The sequence below is a fragment of the Pungitius pungitius genome, unplaced genomic scaffold, assembly GCF_949316345.1.
Source record: "Pungitius pungitius unplaced genomic scaffold, fPunPun2.1 scaffold_40, whole genome shotgun sequence".
In the NCBI taxonomy this organism is placed as follows: domain Eukaryota; kingdom Metazoa; phylum Chordata; class Actinopteri; order Perciformes; family Gasterosteidae; genus Pungitius; species Pungitius pungitius.
The window spans coordinates 24,843-40,154 of NW_026909868.1; the positions used below are offsets into that span (position 1 = coordinate 24,843).

Below are 15,312 nucleotides of genomic sequence, written 5' to 3' on the forward strand. Positions count from 1 at the left end.
ATATCCAACGTTAAAACAACACTAAACATGCATCTCTTCGACAATGTGATATACTTTTTGTAATTTGTAGGTGTACAATCTGCGGCGCTCGGCGGCTTTCAGAGAGAAGTGAAAAAGCTTACGGCACCTGGGATTCCCAGGCGGTCTTCCATCCAGGTACTAAGCAGGCCCTGCTCTGCTTAGCTTCCGAGATCAGACGAGATCGGGCGGAACCAGAGAGGTATGGCCGTAAGCTGCTTTTTATCTTTTTCCTAATCCTTTAGAACGTGTCAAAGATAATCAGAAGAGTTTCTTTTTCTAAAATTGAAGCAGTTCTTAGGATTGGCAAGAGAGGTTCCTAAAACCTGAAGGTAACTTTACTTTTCTTCACTGGCAATTCTAACATGTTGGGTTAGCACCTGTATTTCAACGGCTAAATTACAAACAAAAGTATGCCAATTGTTAAATGTTGATCAACACTAATTTAGCAACCATGAAACGGAATCAATTTTGATGATATTGTCTAAGTTCCTTATATATCCAACGTTAAAACAACACTAAACATGCATCTCTTCGACAATGTGATGTACTTTTTGTAATTTGTAGGTGTACAATCTGCGGCGCTCGGCAGCTTTCAGAGAGAAGTGAAAAGCTTACGGCACCTGGGATTCCCAGGCGGTCTTCCATCCAGGTACTAACCAGGCCCTGCTCTGCTTAGCTTCCGAGATCAGACGAGATCGGGCGGAACCAGAGAGGTATGGCCGTAAGCTGCTTTTTATCTTTTTCCTAATCCTTTAAAACGTGTCAAAGATAATCAGAAGAGTTTCTTTTTCTAAAATTGAAGCAGTTCTTAGGATTGGCAAGAGAGGTTCCTAAAACCTGAAGGTAACTTTACTTTTCTTCACTGGCAATTCTAACATGTTGGGTTAGCACCTGTATTTCAACGGCTAAATTACAAACAAAAGTAGGCCAATTGTTAAATGTTGATCAACACTAATTTAGCAACCATGAAACGGAATCAATTTTGATGATATTGTCTAAGTTCCTTATATATCCAACGTTAAAACAACACTAAACATGCATCTCTTCGACAATGTGATATACTTTTTGTAATTTGTAGGTGTACAATCTGCGGCGCTCGGCGGCTTTCAGAGAGAAGTGAAAAAGCTTACGGCACCTGGGATTCCCAGGCGGTCTTCCATCCAGGTACTAACCAGGCCCTGCTCTGCTTAGCTTCCGAGATCAGACGAGATCGGGCGGAACCAGAGAGGTATGGCCGTAAGCTGCTTTTTATCTTTTTCCTAATCCTTTATAATGCGTCAAAAAATTATGTCACGCCTGCCGTTGGCATCTTTGTGTGGGTTAAATAAGGGTATGCAAAGAAGGCTGTGACATCCTATGCCGAAAATTGGATGGACTAGAGAAGACCCGCCCAGGAGTCCCAGCCAATCGGTGGATGGCCATTGCAGTCCCCGCCACCTCAAATGGCCTGACGATGGTATGGACGTAAGCCACCTTTCATCTTCTTCCTATTGCATCTCTTCTACAATGTGAAATACTTTTTACAATTGTGTAGGTGTACAATCTGCGGCGCTGGGCGGCTTTCGGAGAGAGAAGTGAAAAAGCTTACGGCACCTGGGATTCCCAGGCGGTCTTCCATCCAGGTACTAACCAGGCCCTGCTCTGCTTAGCTTCCGAGATCAGACGAGATCGGGCGGAACCAGAGAGGTATGGCCGTAAGCTGCTTTAATATCTTTTTCCTAATCCTTTAGAACGTGTCAAAGATAATCAGAAAAGTTTCTTTTTCTAAAATTGAAGCAGTTCTTAGGATTGGCAAGAGAGGTTCCTAAAACCTGAAGGTAACTTTACTTTTCTTCACTGGCAATTCTAACATGTTGGGTTAGCACCTGTATTTCAACGGCTAAATTACAAACAAAAGTATGCCAATTGTTAAATGTTGATCAACACTAATTTAGCAACCATGAAACGGAATCAATTTTGATGATATTGTCTAAGTTCCTTATATATCCAACGTTAAAACAACACTAAACATGCATCTCTTCGACAATGTGATGTACTTTTTGTAATTTGTAGGTGTACAATCTGCGGCGCTCGGCAGCTTTCAGAGAGAAGTGAAAAGCTTACGGCACCTGGGATTCCCAGGCGGTCTTCCATCCAGGTACTAACCAGGCCCTGCTCTGCTTAGCTTCCGAGATCAGACGAGATCGGGCGGAACCAGAGAGGTATGGCCGTAAGCTGCTTTTTATCTTTTTCCTAATCCTTTAAAACGTGTCAAAGATAATCAGAAGAGTTTCTTTTTCTAAAATTGAAGCAGTTCTTAGGATTGGCAAGAGAGGTTCCTAAAACCTGAAGGTAACTTTACTTTTCTTCACTGGCAATTCTAACATGTTGGGTTAGCACCTGTATTTCAACGGCTAAATTACAAACAAAAGTAGGCCAATTGTTAAATGTTGATCAACACTAATTTAGCAACCATGAAACGGAATCAATTTTGATGATATTGTCTAAGTTCCTTATATATCCAACGTTAAAACAACACTAAACATGCATCTCTTCGACAATGTGATATACTTTTTGTAATTTGTAGGTGTACAATCTGCGGCGCTCGGCGGCTTTCAGAGAGAAGTGAAAAAGCTTACGGCACCTGGGATTCCCAGGCGGTCTTCCATCCAGGTACTAACCAGGCCCTGCTCTGCTTAGCTTCCGAGATCAGACGAGATCGGGCGGAACCAGAGAGGTATGGCCGTAAGCTGCTTTTTATCTTTTTCCTAATCCTTTATAATGCGTCAAAAAATTATGTCACGCCTGCCGTTGGCATCTTTGTGTGGGTTAAATAAGGGTATGCAAAGAAGGCTGTGACATCCTATGCCGAAAATTGGATGGACTAGAGAAGACCCGCCCAGGAGTCCCAGCCAATCGGTGGATGGCCATTGCAGTCCCCGCCACCTCAAATGGCCTGACGATGGTATGGACGTAAGCCACCTTTCATCTTCTTCCTATTGCATCTCTTCTACAATGTGAAATACTTTTTACAATTGTGTAGGTGTACAATCTGCGGCGCTGGGCGGCTTTCGGAGAGAGAAGTGAAAAAGCTTACGGCACCTGGGATTCCCAGGCGGTCTTCCATCCAGGTACTAACCAGGCCCTGCTCTGCTTAGCTTCCGAGATCAGACGAGATCGGGCGGAACCAGAGAGGTATGGCCGTAAGCTGCTTTAATATCTTTTTCCTAATCCTTTAGAACGTGTCAAAGATAATCAGAAAAGTTTCTTTTTCTAAAATTGAAGCAGTTCTTAGGATTGGCAAGAGAGGTTCCTAAAACCTGAAGGTAACTTTACTTTTCTTCACTGGCAATTCTAACATGTTGGGTTAGCACCTGTATTTCAACGGCTAAATTACAAACAAAAGTATGCCAATTGTTAAATGTTGATCAACACTAATTTAGCAACCATGAAACGGAATCAATTTTGATGATATTGTCTAAGTTCCTTATATATCCAACGTTAAAACAACACTAAACATGCATCTCTTCGACAATGTGATATACTTTTTGTAATTTGTAGGTGTACAATCTGCGGCGCTCGGCGGCTTTCAGAGAGAAGTGAAAAAGCTTACGGCACCTGGGATTCCCAGGCGGTCTTCCATCCAGGTACTAACCAGGCCCTGCTCTGCTTAGCTTCCGAGATCAGATGAGATCGGGCGGAACCAGAGAGGTATGGTCGTAAGCTGCTTTTTATCTTTTTCCTAATCCTTTAAAACGTGTCAAAGATAATCAGAAGAGTTTCTTTTTCTAAAATTGAAGCAGTTCTTAGGATTGGCAAGAGAGGTTCCTAAAACCTGAAGGTAACTTTACTTTTCTTCACTGGCAATTCTAACATGTTGGGTTAGCACCTGTATTTCAACGGCTAAATTACAAACAAAAGTAGGCCAATTGTTAAATGTTGATCAACACTAATTTAGCAACCATGAAACGGAATCAATTTTGATGATATTGTCTAAGTTCCTTAAATATCCAACGTTAAAACAACACTAAACATGCATCTCTTCGACAATGTGATATACTTTTTGTAATTTGTAGGTGTACAATCTGCGGCGCTCGGCGGCTTTCAGAGAGAAGTGAAAAAGCTTACGGCACCTGGGATTCCCAGGCGGTCTTCCATCCAGGTACTAACCAGGCCCTGCTCTGCTTAGCTTCCGAGATCAGACGAAATCGGGCGGAACCAGAGAGGTATGGCCGTACGCTGCTTTTTATCTTTTTCCTAATCCTTTAAAACGTGTCAAAGATAATCAGAAGAGTTTCTTTTTCTAAAATTGAAGCAGTTCTTAGGATTGGCAAGAGAGGTTCCTAAAACCTGAAGGTAACTTTACTTTTCTTCACTGGCAATTCTAACATGTTGGGTTAGCACCTGTATTTCAACGGCTAAATTACAAACAAAAGTAGGCCAATTGTTAAATGTTGATCAACACTAATTTAGCAACCATGAAACGGAATCAATTTTGATGATATTGTCTAAGTTCCTTATATATCCAACGTTAAAACAACACTAAACATGCATCTCTTCGACAATGTGATATACTTTTTGTAATTTGTAGGTGTACAATCTGCGGCGCTCGGCGGCTTTCAGAGAGAAGTGAAAAAGCTTACGGCACCTGGGATTCCCAGGCGGTCTTCCATCCAGGTACTAACCAGGCCCTGCTCTGCTTAGCTTCCGAGATCAGACGAGATCAGGCGGAACCAGAGAGGTATGGCCGTAAGCTGCTTTTTATCTTTTTCCTAATCCTTTAGAACGTGTCAAAGATAATCAGAAGAGTTTCTTTTTCTAAAATTGAAGCAGTTCTTAGGATTGGCAAGAGAGGTTCCTAAAACCTGAAGGTAACTTTACTTTTCTTCACTGGCAATTCTAACATGTTGGGTTAGCACCTGTATTTCAACGGCTAAATTACAAACAAAAGTAGGCCAATTGTTAAATGTTGATCAACACTAATTTAGCAACCATGAAACGGAATCAATTTTGATGATATTGTCTAAGTTCCTTATATATCCAACGTTAAAACAACACTAAACATGCATCTCTTCGACAATGTGATATACTTTTTGTAATTTGTAGGTGTACAATCTGCGGCGCTCGGCGGCTTTCAGAGAGAAGTGAAAAAGCTTACGGCACCTGGGATTCCCAGGCGGTCTTCCATCCAGGTACTAACCAGGCCCTGCTCTGCTTAGCTTCCGAGATCAGATGAGATCGGGCGGAACCAGAGAGGTATGGTCGTAAGCTGCTTTTTATCTTTTTCCTAATCCTTTAAAACGTGTCAAAGATAATCAGAAGAGTTTCTTTTTCTAAAATTGAAGCAGTTCTTAGGATTGGCAAGAGAGGTTCCTAAAACCTGAAGGTAACTTTACTTTTCTTCACTGGCAATTCTAACATGTTGGGTTAGCACCTGTATTTCAACGGCTAAATTACAAACAAAAGTAGGCCAATTGTTAAATGTTGATCAACACTAATTTAGCAACCATGAAACGGAATCAATTTTGATGATATTGTCTAAGTTCCTTATATATCCAACGTTAAAACAACACTAAACATGCATCTCTTCGACAATGTGATATACTTTTTGTAATTTGTAGGTGTACAATCTGCGGCGCTCGGCGGCTTTCAGAGAGAAGTGAAAAAGCTTACGGCACCTGGGATTCCCAGGCGGTCTTCCATCCAGGTACTAACCAGGCCCTGCTCTGCTTAGCTTCCGAGATCAGACGAAATCGGGCGGAACCAGAGAGGTATGGCCGTACGCTGCTTTTTATCTTTTTCCTAATCCTTTAAAACGTGTCAAAGATAATCAGAAGAGTTTCTTTTTCTAAAATTGAAGCAGTTCTTAGGATTGGCAAGAGAGGTTCCTAAAACCTGAAGGTAACTTTACTTTTCTTCACTGGCAATTCTAACATGTTGGGTTAGCACCTGTATTTCAACGGCTAAATTACAAACAAAAGTAGGCCAATTGTTAAATGTTGATCAACACTAATTTAGCAACCATGAAACGGAATCAATTTTGATGATATTGTCTAAGTTCCTTATATATCCAACGTTAAAACAACACTAAACATGCATCTCTTCGACAATGTGATATACTTTTTGTAATTTGTAGGTGTACAATCTGCGGCGCTCGGCGGCTTTCAGAGAGAAGTGAAAAAGCTTACGGCACCTGGGATTCCCAGGCGGTCTTCCATTCAGGTACTAACCAGGCCCTGCTCTGCTTAGCTTCCGAGATCAGACGAGATCGGGCGGAACCAGAGAGGTATGGCCGTAAGCTGCTTTTTATCTTTTTCCTAATCCTTTATAATGCGTCAAAAAATTATGTCACGCCTGCCGTTGGCATCTTTGTGTGGGTTAAATAAGGGTATGCAAAGAAGGCTGTGACATCCTATGCCGAAAATTGGATGGACTAGAGAAGACCCGCCCAGGAGTCCCAGCCAATCGGTGGATGGCCATTGCAGTCCCCGCCACCTCAAATGGCCTGACGATGGTATGGACGTAAGCCACCTTTCATCTTCTTCCTATTGCATCTCTTCTACAATGTGAAATACTTTTTACAATTGTGTAGGTGTACAATCTGCGGCGCTGGGCGGCTTTCGGAGAGAGAAGTGAAAAAGCTTACGGCACCTGGGATTCCCAGGCGGTCTTCCATCCAGGTACTAACCAGGCCCTGCTCTGCTTAGCTTCCGAGATCAGACGAGATCGGGCGGAACCAGAGAGGTATGGCCGTAAGCTGCTTTAATATCTTTTTCCTAATCCTTTAGAACGTGTCAAAGATAATCAGAAAAGTTTCTTTTTCTAAAATTGAAGCAGTTCTTAGGATTGGCAAGAGAGGTTCCTAAAACCTGAAGGTAACTTTACTTTTCTTCACTGGCAATTCTAACATGTTGGGTTAGCACCTGTATTTCAACGGCTAAATTACAAACAAAAGTATGCCAATTGTTAAATGTTGATCAACACTAATTTAGCAACCATGAAACGGAATCAATTTTGATGATATTGTCTAAGTTCCTTATATATCCAACGTTAAAACAACACTAAACATGCATCTCTTCGACAATGTGATGTACTTTTTGTAATTTGTAGGTGTACAATCTGCGGCGCTCGGCAGCTTTCAGAGAGAAGTGAAAAGCTTACGGCACCTGGGATTCCCAGGCGGTCTTCCATCCAGGTACTAACCAGGCCCTGCTCTGCTTAGCTTCCGAGATCAGACGAGATCGGGCGGAACCAGAGAGGTATGGCCGTAAGCTGCTTTTTATCTTTTTCCTAATCCTTTAAAACGTGTCAAAGATAATCAGAAGAGTTTCTTTTTCTAAAATTGAAGCAGTTCTTAGGATTGGCAAGAGAGGTTCCTAAAACCTGAAGGTAACTTTACTTTTCTTCACTGGCAATTCTAACATGTTGGGTTAGCACCTGTATTTCAACGGCTAAATTACAAACAAAAGTATGCCAATTGTTAAATGTTGATCAACACTAATTTAGCAACCATGAAACGGAATCAATTTTGATGATATTGTCTAAGTTCCTTATATATCCAACGTTAAAACAACACTAAACATGCATCTCTTCGACAACGTGATATACTTTTTGTAATTTGTAGGTGTACAATCTGCGGCGCTCGGCGGCTTTCAGAGAGAAGTGAAAAAGCTTACGGCACCTGGGATTCCCAGGCGGTCTTCCATCCAGGTACTAACCAGGCCCTGCTCTGCTTAGCTTCCGAGATCAGACGAGATCGGGCGGAACCAGAGAGGTATGGCCGTAAGCTGCTTTTTATCTTTTTCCTAATCCTTTATAATGCGTCAAAAAATTATGTCACGCCTGCCGTTGGCATCTTTGTGTGGGTTAAATAAGGGTATGCAAAGAAGGCTGTGACATCCTATGCCGAAAATTGGATGGACTAGAGAAGACCCGCCCAGGAGTCCCAGCCAATCGGTGGATGGCCATTGCAGTCCCCGCCACCTCAAATGGCCTGACGATGGTATGGACGTAAGCCACCTTTCATCTTCTTCCTATTGCATCTCTTCTACAATGTGAAATACTTTTTACAATTGTGTAGGTGTACAATCTGCGGCGCTGGGCGGCTTTCGGAGAGAGAAGTGAAAAAGCTTACGGCACCTGGGATTCCCAGGCGGTCTTCCATCCAGGTACTAACCAGGCCCTGCTCTGCTTAGCTTCCGAGATCAGACGAGATCGGGCGGAACCAGAGAGGTATGGCCGTAAGCTGCTTTAATATCTTTTTCCTAATCCTTTAGAACGTGTCAAAGATAATCAGAAAAGTTTCTTTTTCTAAAATTGAAGCAGTTCTTAGGATTGGCAAGAGAGGTTCCTAAAACCTGAAGGTAACTTTACTTTTCTTCACTGGCAATTCTAACATGTTGGGTTAGCACCTGTATTTCAACGGCTAAATTACAAACAAAAGTAGGCCAATTGTTAAATGTTGATCAACACTAATTTAGCAACCATGAAACGGAATCAATTTTGATGATATTGTCTAAGTTCCTTATATATCCAACGTTAAAACAACACTAAACATGCATCTCTTCGACAATGTGATATACTTTTTGTAATTTGTAGGTGTACAATCTGCGGCGCTCGGCGGCTTTCAGAGAGAAGTGAAAAAGCTTACGGCACCTGGGATTCCCAGGCGGTCTTCCATCCAGGTACTAAGCAGGCCCTGCTCTGCTTAGCTTCCGAGATCAGACGAGATCGGGCGGAACCAGAGAGGTATGGCCGTAAGCTGCTTTTTATCTTTTTCCTAATCCTTTAGAACGTGTCAAAGATAATCAGAAGAGTTTCTTTTTCTAAAATTGAAGCAGTTCTTAGGATTGGCAAGAGAGGTTCCTAAAACCTGAAGGTAACTTTACTTTTCTTCACTGGCAATTCTAACATGTTGGGTTAGCACCTGTATTTCAACGGCTAAATTACAAACAAAAGTATGCCAATTGTTAAATGTTGATCAACACTAATTTAGCAACCATGAAACGGAATCAATTTTGATGATATTGTCTAAGTTCCTTATATATCCAACGTTAAAACAACACTAAACATGCATCTCTTCGACAATGTGATATACTTTTTGTAATTTGTAGGTGTACAATCTGCGGCGCTCGGCGGCTTTCAGAGAGAAGTGAAAAAGCTTACGGCACCTGGGATTCCCAGGCGGTCTTCCATCCAGGTACTAACCAGGCCCTGCTCTGCTTAGCTTCCGAGATCAGACGAGATCGGGCGGAACCAGAGAGGTATGGCCGTAAGCTGCTTTTTATCTTTTTCCTAATCCTTTAAAACGTGTCAAAGATAATCAGAAGAGTTTCTTTTTCTAAAATTGAAGCAGTTCTTAGGATTGGCAAGAGAGGTTCCTAAAACCTGAAGGTAACTTTACTTTTCTTCACTGGCAATTCTAACATGTTGGGTTAGCACCTGTATTTCAACGGCTAAATTACAAACAAAAGTAGGCCAATTGTTAAATGTTGATCAACACTAATTTAGCAACCATGAAACGGAATCAATTTTGATGATATTGTCTAAGTTCCTTATATATCCAACGTTAAAACAACACTAAACATGCATCTCTTCGACAATGTGATATACTTTTTGTAATTTGTAGGTGTACAATCTGCGGCGCTCGGCGGCTTTCAGAGAGAAGTGAAAAAGCTTACGGCACCTGGGATTCCCAGGCGGTCTTCCATCCAGGTACTAACCAGGCCCTGCTCTGCTTAGCTTCCGAGATCAGACGAGATCGGGCGGAACCAGAGAGGTATGGCCGTAAGCTGCTTTTTATCTTTTTCCTAATCCTTTATAATGCGTCAAAAAATTATGTCACGCCTGCCGTTGGCATCTTTGTGTGGGTTAAATAAGGGTATGCAAAGAAGGCTGTGACATCCTATACCGAAAATTGGATGGACTAGAGAAGACCCGCCCAGGAGTCCCAGCCAATCGGTGGATGGCCATTGCAGTCCCCGCCACCTCAAATGGCCTGACGATGGTATGGACGTAAGCCACCTTTTCATCTTCTTCCTATTGCATCTCTTCTACAATGTGAAATACTTTTTACAATTGTGTAGGTGTACAATCTGCGGCGCTGGGCGGCTTTCGGAGAGAGAAGTGAAAAAGCTTACGGCACCTGGGATTCCCAGGCGGTCTTCCATCCAGGTACTAACCAGGCCCTGCTCTGCTTAGCTTCCGAGATCAGACGAGATCGGGCGGAACCAGAGAGGTATGGCCGTAAGCTGCTTTTTATCTTTTTCCTAATCCTTTAGAACGTGTCAAAGATAATCAGAAGAGTTTCTTTTTCTAAAATTGAAGCAGTTCTTAGGATTGGCAAGAGAGGTTCCTAAAACCTGAAGGTAACTTTACTTTTCTTCACTGGCAATTCTAACATGTTGGGTTAGCACCTGTATTTCAACGGCTAAATTACAAACAAAAGTAGGCCAATTGTTAAATGTTGATCAACACTAATTTAGCAACCATGAAACGGAATCAATTTTGATGATATTGTCTAAGTTCCTTATATATCCAACGTTAAAACAACACTAAACATGCATCTCTTCGACAATGTGATATACTTTTTGTAATTTGTAGGTGTACAATCTGCGGCGCTCGGCGGCTTTCAGAGAGAAGTGAAAAAGCTTACGGCACCTGGGATTCCCAGGCGGTCTTCCATCCAGGTACTAAGCAGGCCCTGCTCTGCTTAGCTTCCGAGATCAGACGAGATCGGGCGGAACCAGAGAGGTATGGCCGTAAGCTGCTTTTTATCTTTTTCCTAATCCTTTAGAACGTGTCAAAGATAATCAGAAGAGTTTCTTTTTCTAAAATTGAAGCAGTTCTTAGGATTGGCAAGAGAGGTTCCTAAAACCTGAAGGTAACTTTACTTTTCTTCACTGGCAATTCTAACATGTTGGGTTAGCACCTGTATTTCAACGGCTAAATTACAAACAAAAGTATGCCAATTGTTAAATGTTGATCAACACTAATTTAGCAACCATGAAACGGAATCAATTTTGATGATATTGTCTAAGTTCCTTATATATCCAACGTTAAAACAACACTAAACATGCATCTCTTCGACAATGTGATGTACTTTTTGTAATTTGTAGGTGTACAATCTGCGGCGCTCGGCAGCTTTCAGAGAGAAGTGAAAAGCTTACGGCACCTGGGATTCCCAGGCGGTCTTCCATCCAGGTACTAACCAGGCCCTGCTCTGCTTAGCTTCCGAGATCAGACGAGATCGGGCGGAACCAGAGAGGTATGGCCGTAAGCTGCTTTTTATCTTTTTCCTAATCCTTTAAAACGTGTCAAAGATAATCAGAAGAGTTTCTTTTTCTAAAATTGAAGCAGTTCTTAGGATTGGCAAGAGAGGTTCCTAAAACCTGAAGGTAACTTTACTTTTCTTCACTGGCAATTCTAACATGTTGGGTTAGCACCTGTATTTCAACGGCTAAATTACAAACAAAAGTAGGCCAATTGTTAAATGTTGATCAACACTAATTTAGCAACCATGAAACGGAATCAATTTTGATGATATTGTCTAAGTTCCTTATATATCCAACGTTAAAACAACACTAAACATGCATCTCTTCGACAATGTGATATACTTTTTGTAATTTGTAGGTGTACAATCTGCGGCGCTCGGCGGCTTTCAGAGAGAAGTGAAAAAGCTTACGGCACCTGGGATTCCCAGGCGGTCTTCCATCCAGGTACTAACCAGGCCCTGCTCTGCTTAGCTTCCGAGATCAGACGAGATCGGGCGGAACCAGAGAGGTATGGCCGTAAGCTGCTTTTTATCTTTTTCCTAATCCTTTATAATGCGTCAAAAAATTATGTCACGCCTGCCGTTGGCATCTTTGTGTGGGTTAAATAAGGGTATGCAAAGAAGGCTGTGACATCCTATGCCGAAAATTGGATGGACTAGAGAAGACCCGCCCAGGAGTCCCAGCCAATCGGTGGATGGCCATTGCAGTCCCCGCCACCTCAAATGGCCTGACGATGGTATGGACGTAAGCCACCTTTCATCTTCTTCCTATTGCATCTCTTCTACAATGTGAAATACTTTTTACAATTGTGTAGGTGTACAATCTGCGGCGCTGGGCGGCTTTCGGAGAGAGAAGTGAAAAAGCTTACGGCACCTGGGATTCCCAGGCGGTCTTCCATCCAGGTACTAACCAGGCCCTGCTCTGCTTAGCTTCCGAGATCAGACGAGATCGGGCGGAACCAGAGAGGTATGGCCGTAAGCTGCTTTAATATCTTTTTCCTAATCCTTTAGAACGTGTCAAAGATAATCAGAAAAGTTTCTTTTTCTAAAATTGAAGCAGTTCTTAGGATTGGCAAGAGAGGTTCCTAAAACCTGAAGGTAACTTTACTTTTCTTCACTGGCAATTCTAACATGTTGGGTTAGCACCTGTATTTCAACGGCTAAATTACAAACAAAAGTATGCCAATTGTTAAATGTTGATCAACACTAATTTAGCAACCATGAAACGGAATCAATTTTGATGATATTGTCTAAGTTCCTTATATATCCAACGTTAAAACAACACTAAACATGCATCTCTTCGACAATGTGATATACTTTTTGTAATTTGTAGGTGTACAATCTGCGGCGCTCGGCGGCTTTCAGAGAGAAGTGAAAAAGCTTACGGCACCTGGGATTCCCAGGCGGTCTTCCATCCAGGTACTAACCAGGCCCTGCTCTGCTTAGCTTCCGAGATCAGATGAGATCGGGCGGAACCAGAGAGGTATGGTCGTAAGCTGCTTTTTATCTTTTTCCTAATCCTTTAAAACGTGTCAAAGATAATCAGAAGAGTTTCTTTTTCTAAAATTGAAGCAGTTCTTAGGATTGGCAAGAGAGGTTCCTAAAACCTGAAGGTAACTTTACTTTTCTTCACTTGCAATTCTAACATGTTGGGTTAGCACCTGTATTTCAACGGCTAAATTACAAACAAAAGTAGGCCAATTGTTAAATGTTGATCAACACTAATTTAGCAACCATGAAACGGAATCAATTTTGATGATATTGTCTAAGTTCCTTATATATCCAACGTTAAAACAACACTAAACATGCATCTCTTCGACAATGTGATATACTTTTTGTAATTTGTAGGTGTACAATCTGCGGCGCTCGGCGGCTTTCAGAGAGAAGTGAAAAAGCTTACGGCACCTGGGATTCCCAGGCGGTCTTCCATCCAGGTACTAACCAGGCCCTGCTCTGCTTAGCTTCCGAGATCAGACGAAATCGGGCGGAACCAGAGAGGTATGGCCGTACGCTGCTTTTTATCTTTTTCCTAATCCTTTAAAACGTGTCAAAGATAATCAGAAGAGTTTCTTTTTCTAAAATTGAAGCAGTTCTTAGGATTGGCAAGAGAGGTTCCTAAAACCTGAAGGTAACTTTACTTTTCTTCACTGGCAATTCTAACATGTTGGGTTAGCACCTGTATTTCAACGGCTAAATTACAAACAAAAGTAGGCCAATTGTTAAATGTTGATCAACACTAATTTAGCAACCATGAAACGGAATCAATTTTGATGATATTGTCTAAGTTCCTTATATATCCAACGTTAAAACAACACTAAACATGCATCTCTTCGACAATGTGATATACTTTTTGTAATTTGTAGGTGTACAATCTGCGGCGCTCGGCGGCTTTCAGAGAGAAGTGAAAAAGCTTACGGCACCTGGGATTCCCAGGCGGTCTTCCATCCAGGTACTAACCAGGCCCTGCTCTGCTTAGCTTCCGAGATCAGATGAGATCGGGCGGAACCAGAGAGGTATGGTCGTAAGCTGCTTTTTATCTTTTTCCTAATCCTTTAAAACGTGTCAAAGATAATCAGAAGAGTTTCTTTTTCTAAAATTGAAGCAGTTCTTAGGATTGGCAAGAGAGGTTCCTAAAACCTGAAGGTAACTTTACTTTTCTTCACTGGCAATTCTAACATGTTGGGTTAGCACCTGTATTTCAACGGCTAAATTACAAACAAAAGTAGGCCAATTGTTAAATGTTGATCAACACTAATTTAGCAACCATGAAACGGAATCAATTTTGATGATATTGTCTAAGTTCCTTAAATATCCAACGTTAAAACAACACTAAACATGCATCTCTTCGACAATGTGATATACTTTTTGTAATTTGTAGGTGTACAATCTGCGGCGCTCGGCGGCTTTCAGAGAGAAGTGAAAAAGCTTACGGCACCTGGGATTCCCAGGCGGTCTTCCATCCAGGTACTAACCAGGCCCTGCTCTGCTTAGCTTCCGAGATCAGACGAAATCGGGCGGAACCAGAGAGGTATGGCCGTACGCTGCTTTTTATCTTTTTCCTAATCCTTTAAAACGTGTCAAAGATAATCAGAAGAGTTTCTTTTTCTAAAATTGAAGCAGTTCTTAGGATTGGCAAGAGAGGTTCCTAAAACCTGAAGGTAACTTTACTTTTCTTCACTGGCAATTCTAACATGTTGGGTTAGCACCTGTATTTCAACGGCTAAATTACAAACAAAAGTAGGCCAATTGTTAAATGTTGATCAACACTAATTTAGCAACCATGAAACGGAATCAATTTTGATGATATTGTCTAAGTTCCTTATATATCCAACGTTAAAACAACACTAAACATGCATCTCTTCGACAATGTGATATACTTTTTGTAATTTGTAGGTGTACAATCTGCGGCGCTCGGCGGCTTTCAGAGAGAAGTGAAAAAGCTTACGGCACCTGGGATTCCCAGGCGGTCTTCCATCCAGGTACTAACCAGGCCCTGCTCTGCTTAGCTTCCGAGATTTTTTTTTTATCTTTTATTATCAAAAATACAAAAAATACATTACATTTGTTTTTTCACACTCATACACCCACGCAACACATATTTATCATATCATATTACATCATATCATATTACAATTACAGACCCAGGAGTTTAATTCTCAATTAGAAATAGAAGACGAGCCCCTGCCCTTCTACAACTTCACCCATCGCTGTCTTATTTAAAAAATGCTCCGAGACCCATTCTTTCCTACAGACATACAGCAGTCTAATGTGTGCTTTTAACATATTCTTGTACAACTCCAAAATGCTTACAGTCTTTCCTTCGTACAGTGCATAATTTCTCCTCAGGATTACTGCGTGCCTGGCAAATGCAAGGAGTGTATTCACTTGGGCTTCAGCCCCTCCTTTACTTTTTTTGGGCATGCCAAAAAGCCATATCCAGTCCCAGTCTTTCAGACTCTCTTCATTTACACCACATTGATTGCATAACATTCTGCGCACATATATCTGCAAACTTTTTAGGGCTGGACATTCAAGTGTGA

The 15,312-nt window shown here is 41.7% G+C and overlaps 29 non-coding genes across 29 annotated transcripts; all 29 read right to left on the bottom strand.

The window, feature by feature from the left end:
- Nucleotides 1-115: 115 nt before the first annotated feature.
- On the bottom strand, nucleotides 116-234 carry LOC134117288 (5S ribosomal RNA). Its single transcript, XR_009948851.1, has one exon. It is a non-coding gene; the product is annotated as a 5S ribosomal RNA (ribosomal RNA).
- A 395-nt stretch (nucleotides 235-629) lies between these two features.
- On the bottom strand, nucleotides 630-748 carry LOC134117406 (5S ribosomal RNA). Its single transcript, XR_009948965.1, has one exon. It is a non-coding gene; the product is annotated as a 5S ribosomal RNA (ribosomal RNA).
- Nucleotides 749-1,144: 396 nt separating this feature from the next.
- LOC134117407 (5S ribosomal RNA) lies at nucleotides 1,145-1,263 on the bottom strand. Its single transcript, XR_009948966.1, has one exon. It is a non-coding gene; the product is annotated as a 5S ribosomal RNA (ribosomal RNA).
- A 339-nt stretch (nucleotides 1,264-1,602) lies between these two features.
- LOC134117409 (5S ribosomal RNA) lies at nucleotides 1,603-1,721 on the bottom strand. Its single transcript, XR_009948968.1, has one exon. It is a non-coding gene; the product is annotated as a 5S ribosomal RNA (ribosomal RNA).
- A 396-nt stretch (nucleotides 1,722-2,117) lies between these two features.
- On the bottom strand, nucleotides 2,118-2,236 carry LOC134117410 (5S ribosomal RNA). Its single transcript, XR_009948969.1, has one exon. It is a non-coding gene; the product is annotated as a 5S ribosomal RNA (ribosomal RNA).
- Nucleotides 2,237-2,632: 396 nt separating this feature from the next.
- On the bottom strand, nucleotides 2,633-2,751 carry LOC134117411 (5S ribosomal RNA). The gene has a single exon (XR_009948970.1). It is a non-coding gene; the product is annotated as a 5S ribosomal RNA (ribosomal RNA).
- Nucleotides 2,752-3,090: 339 nt separating this feature from the next.
- On the bottom strand, nucleotides 3,091-3,209 carry LOC134117412 (5S ribosomal RNA). The gene has a single exon (XR_009948971.1). It is a non-coding gene; the product is annotated as a 5S ribosomal RNA (ribosomal RNA).
- A 397-nt stretch (nucleotides 3,210-3,606) lies between these two features.
- LOC134117253 (5S ribosomal RNA) lies at nucleotides 3,607-3,725 on the bottom strand. The gene has a single exon (XR_009948816.1). It is a non-coding gene; the product is annotated as a 5S ribosomal RNA (ribosomal RNA).
- Nucleotides 3,726-4,121: 396 nt separating this feature from the next.
- Nucleotides 4,122-4,240, bottom strand: LOC134117310 (5S ribosomal RNA). The gene has a single exon (XR_009948873.1). It is a non-coding gene; the product is annotated as a 5S ribosomal RNA (ribosomal RNA).
- A 396-nt stretch (nucleotides 4,241-4,636) lies between these two features.
- On the bottom strand, nucleotides 4,637-4,755 carry LOC134117270 (5S ribosomal RNA). The gene has a single exon (XR_009948833.1). It is a non-coding gene; the product is annotated as a 5S ribosomal RNA (ribosomal RNA).
- Nucleotides 4,756-5,151: 396 nt separating this feature from the next.
- On the bottom strand, nucleotides 5,152-5,270 carry LOC134117254 (5S ribosomal RNA). Its single transcript, XR_009948817.1, has one exon. It is a non-coding gene; the product is annotated as a 5S ribosomal RNA (ribosomal RNA).
- Nucleotides 5,271-5,666: 396 nt separating this feature from the next.
- LOC134117311 (5S ribosomal RNA) lies at nucleotides 5,667-5,785 on the bottom strand. The gene has a single exon (XR_009948874.1). It is a non-coding gene; the product is annotated as a 5S ribosomal RNA (ribosomal RNA).
- Nucleotides 5,786-6,181: 396 nt separating this feature from the next.
- LOC134117249 (5S ribosomal RNA) lies at nucleotides 6,182-6,300 on the bottom strand. The gene has a single exon (XR_009948812.1). It is a non-coding gene; the product is annotated as a 5S ribosomal RNA (ribosomal RNA).
- A 339-nt stretch (nucleotides 6,301-6,639) lies between these two features.
- LOC134117413 (5S ribosomal RNA) lies at nucleotides 6,640-6,758 on the bottom strand. Its single transcript, XR_009948972.1, has one exon. It is a non-coding gene; the product is annotated as a 5S ribosomal RNA (ribosomal RNA).
- Nucleotides 6,759-7,154: 396 nt separating this feature from the next.
- LOC134116990 (5S ribosomal RNA) lies at nucleotides 7,155-7,273 on the bottom strand. The gene has a single exon (XR_009948553.1). It is a non-coding gene; the product is annotated as a 5S ribosomal RNA (ribosomal RNA).
- A 396-nt stretch (nucleotides 7,274-7,669) lies between these two features.
- On the bottom strand, nucleotides 7,670-7,788 carry LOC134116991 (5S ribosomal RNA). Its single transcript, XR_009948554.1, has one exon. It is a non-coding gene; the product is annotated as a 5S ribosomal RNA (ribosomal RNA).
- Nucleotides 7,789-8,127: 339 nt separating this feature from the next.
- On the bottom strand, nucleotides 8,128-8,246 carry LOC134116992 (5S ribosomal RNA). The gene has a single exon (XR_009948555.1). It is a non-coding gene; the product is annotated as a 5S ribosomal RNA (ribosomal RNA).
- A 397-nt stretch (nucleotides 8,247-8,643) lies between these two features.
- On the bottom strand, nucleotides 8,644-8,762 carry LOC134117289 (5S ribosomal RNA). The gene has a single exon (XR_009948852.1). It is a non-coding gene; the product is annotated as a 5S ribosomal RNA (ribosomal RNA).
- A 396-nt stretch (nucleotides 8,763-9,158) lies between these two features.
- On the bottom strand, nucleotides 9,159-9,277 carry LOC134116993 (5S ribosomal RNA). The gene has a single exon (XR_009948556.1). It is a non-coding gene; the product is annotated as a 5S ribosomal RNA (ribosomal RNA).
- Nucleotides 9,278-9,673: 396 nt separating this feature from the next.
- Nucleotides 9,674-9,792, bottom strand: LOC134116994 (5S ribosomal RNA). The gene has a single exon (XR_009948557.1). It is a non-coding gene; the product is annotated as a 5S ribosomal RNA (ribosomal RNA).
- A 340-nt stretch (nucleotides 9,793-10,132) lies between these two features.
- Nucleotides 10,133-10,251, bottom strand: LOC134116996 (5S ribosomal RNA). The gene has a single exon (XR_009948559.1). It is a non-coding gene; the product is annotated as a 5S ribosomal RNA (ribosomal RNA).
- Nucleotides 10,252-10,647: 396 nt separating this feature from the next.
- On the bottom strand, nucleotides 10,648-10,766 carry LOC134117290 (5S ribosomal RNA). The gene has a single exon (XR_009948853.1). It is a non-coding gene; the product is annotated as a 5S ribosomal RNA (ribosomal RNA).
- A 395-nt stretch (nucleotides 10,767-11,161) lies between these two features.
- Nucleotides 11,162-11,280, bottom strand: LOC134116997 (5S ribosomal RNA). The gene has a single exon (XR_009948560.1). It is a non-coding gene; the product is annotated as a 5S ribosomal RNA (ribosomal RNA).
- A 396-nt stretch (nucleotides 11,281-11,676) lies between these two features.
- Nucleotides 11,677-11,795, bottom strand: LOC134116998 (5S ribosomal RNA). Its single transcript, XR_009948561.1, has one exon. It is a non-coding gene; the product is annotated as a 5S ribosomal RNA (ribosomal RNA).
- Nucleotides 11,796-12,134: 339 nt separating this feature from the next.
- On the bottom strand, nucleotides 12,135-12,253 carry LOC134116999 (5S ribosomal RNA). Its single transcript, XR_009948562.1, has one exon. It is a non-coding gene; the product is annotated as a 5S ribosomal RNA (ribosomal RNA).
- A 397-nt stretch (nucleotides 12,254-12,650) lies between these two features.
- Nucleotides 12,651-12,769, bottom strand: LOC134117255 (5S ribosomal RNA). Its single transcript, XR_009948818.1, has one exon. It is a non-coding gene; the product is annotated as a 5S ribosomal RNA (ribosomal RNA).
- A 396-nt stretch (nucleotides 12,770-13,165) lies between these two features.
- Nucleotides 13,166-13,284, bottom strand: LOC134117312 (5S ribosomal RNA). Its single transcript, XR_009948875.1, has one exon. It is a non-coding gene; the product is annotated as a 5S ribosomal RNA (ribosomal RNA).
- Nucleotides 13,285-13,680: 396 nt separating this feature from the next.
- LOC134117256 (5S ribosomal RNA) lies at nucleotides 13,681-13,799 on the bottom strand. Its single transcript, XR_009948819.1, has one exon. It is a non-coding gene; the product is annotated as a 5S ribosomal RNA (ribosomal RNA).
- A 396-nt stretch (nucleotides 13,800-14,195) lies between these two features.
- LOC119208013 (5S ribosomal RNA) lies at nucleotides 14,196-14,314 on the bottom strand. Its single transcript, XR_009948876.1, has one exon. It is a non-coding gene; the product is annotated as a 5S ribosomal RNA (ribosomal RNA).
- Nucleotides 14,315-15,312: the final 998 nt, after the last annotated feature.